Source organism: Macadamia integrifolia, chromosome 9 (assembly GCF_013358625.1).
Source record: "Macadamia integrifolia cultivar HAES 741 chromosome 9, SCU_Mint_v3, whole genome shotgun sequence".
Lineage (NCBI taxonomy): Eukaryota > Viridiplantae > Streptophyta > Magnoliopsida > Proteales > Proteaceae > Macadamia > Macadamia integrifolia.
This window is the reverse complement of record NC_056565.1, coordinates 17,568,511-17,570,932: the sequence shown is the minus strand read 5'-3', so window position 1 is coordinate 17,570,932 and position 2,422 is coordinate 17,568,511.

Genomic DNA, 2,422 nt, shown 5'->3' with positions numbered 1-2,422 from the left:
TGTTCCAACATTTCTCGTATCTAGCATTTTTTTATCCGGTTTGTTTAAAAAAAAAAAAAAAAAAAAGGAAAAAACGAACTGTGGACGCCAAACGGAAGATTCTATTTTCATCTTCTTGTAAAACAAAAAAACGTCATAAACGTTTTTCAGATAACTACCAAACGCAGACTAATAATATGGCCTCTTTTGACCACAAGAATAAAATCAAGTGATTAGAATTCACCTTAAAAAACACACACCCAAGGAGACCTCCCTTGAGAACAATTGATATGGTTGATCCCTTCAATCTCCTTAATTTCCTACTATCTTTTTTAAGATTATATTATTCACATTGTGGTTTAATAATCCTAACTTTGAAAGATATTACCTATCATGAAGTGTAAACTGTTAGAAACTCAAAATTCAAAATCACATGTTTTACTTGTGTTGATCTAGTCTACCAAGCACAAGTACTTGTTCATACTTTGATTTCTAGTCCAAGATATACTAACTTTTCAGGCTCTAAGGTTTATTAGTTATCAATTTAAGGTGGAAGTGGGGAAAGAAATGATGGGGTTGTTGAGGATCACTGAGTGTTCACACTAATCAAATTAATAATTTAGTTACTATGGAAATATTATATCATATAACTATTTGTTCACTTGAAAAATAAATTGATTGGCATCATTGTTCCCACTCTCAATTATTAAGTGTTCTCTGTGTACATTGTGCCTTGATTTTAGTGAAGCATACCTGCAGATTTGCTTCCAAAAGATGTAGTTATAGTAATGGAGAGAGTGGCGAAAATTGCATGATTGACTTCATTTAGACCTCTTTTTTTTTTTTTCCTTTTTTTTTCGTTGACTTAAACTTCCAAGAGAAACAAAAAAAGACCAAGGGTTTTCACACAGGAATTGTATTGCTCACTCTTATTGCTATTTTTCAGTTAGACATGGTTAAGCAAACCAATTTGTGCCCAGTGGGCACTTCAGAAAGCAGTGGCAGAATTATGTCAAGACCTGATTTAACCAGCCTGCTCACAAGAGTAGAATACTTCTTGGTAAGTACATCCATCAGGTTGTCCTCGTTTCTATATTCTGATATTCTTTTACTGATTGCAGTTTAATCCTTCATAGTGCTTATTGTGGCAACATTGAAAACAGAGTTTCAAGAAGGCTACTCTTCAGAAGATAGTAATATGTCTTTACCCCCTGGCTCTCTGATTGTCCTTGCACACAAAGAGAAAGAAATAACAAATGCCCTGGGGGGAGCTGGGGCTCAGCCCACAGAGGCTGAAGTTGTTCATGAGGTAGCCTTGATGTCCCAGACATCCCAGACAAACATGTATAGGCCTGGGATTGATGTTACTCAAGCTGACTTGTTTCCCATTTGAACTGGAAGCGACAAGAGAGGACCGAGATGGTAGGAAATTGGAAGGCTAAGGTTTATGATATGTTTAACGTGATGATGAGTATCAAGTCCAGGCGGATTCCTGGTGCAATGACTGATGAGGAACTATTTGCTGCAGAGGAAGATGAGAGAATGGTAAATGGTGGGGAATATGATGAGTATAATAAGGTATTGACAGCTGAGGAAAGAATGCAATTAGATTCAGCTCTCAAGACGGGGACCTTTGATGGATTTTGGCGATGATGAGGAACATGGGGATTTTGATTCCCAAGAAAATGGCAAGGGAGGCTTCTCTGAAAGTTTCGAATCCAATGGTATTGCCAAAGAAAGGAAGAATAGGTCACAGAATGGAAGTGATGACCCTAAGTGATGCAGATGTGCACCCGTGGAGCGACCCATAGCCATTTGGGTATCCAACCAGAGATGAACAAGATTCATATTGAGTCCTTGGTCTAGTAGGATTTTATTTATTTGGGATTATTACGTAATCTTTTATTTCAAGTAGGATACGTAGGAGATAGTAGTTTCTTATTTAGAGCTGGTTTAGGATTTCTTTTCCTTTTGAGTTAGTTTCCTTTTAGGATTTATTTCCTTTTCCTATTTATATGCTTGTAATCGATTGAGAAATACAGATTAAAAGATTAATTGAGTTTGAGTATTTGTGGAGCCTACGGGCATGTGTGTATGATTCTCCCCCCCCCCTCTTTGTGCGACTCCCTACCGGCCCTTCATCAATTGGTATCAAAGTCTAAGGATCTCATCATCCCTGTGACCCTACTCAAACACAACTCCATCCACCCCACTTCCCACACTTCCCACTGTAACCCTGCGACTCCCTAATCCTCTCCCTTTCTCTCCCTATTCCCTGTTTTAGCTCTACCATGAACACCCTAATCCCTATCGATTCTCAAACAAAAAAAAAAATCGATTATGTCTTCTCTGGACAGAATCGATCCCCTTGGTCTCACCGCCCTCCTCTCTCCCAAGTTCCTACGGTTGAACTCCTTTTATGAGGTTCCGACAAAAAAAAAAA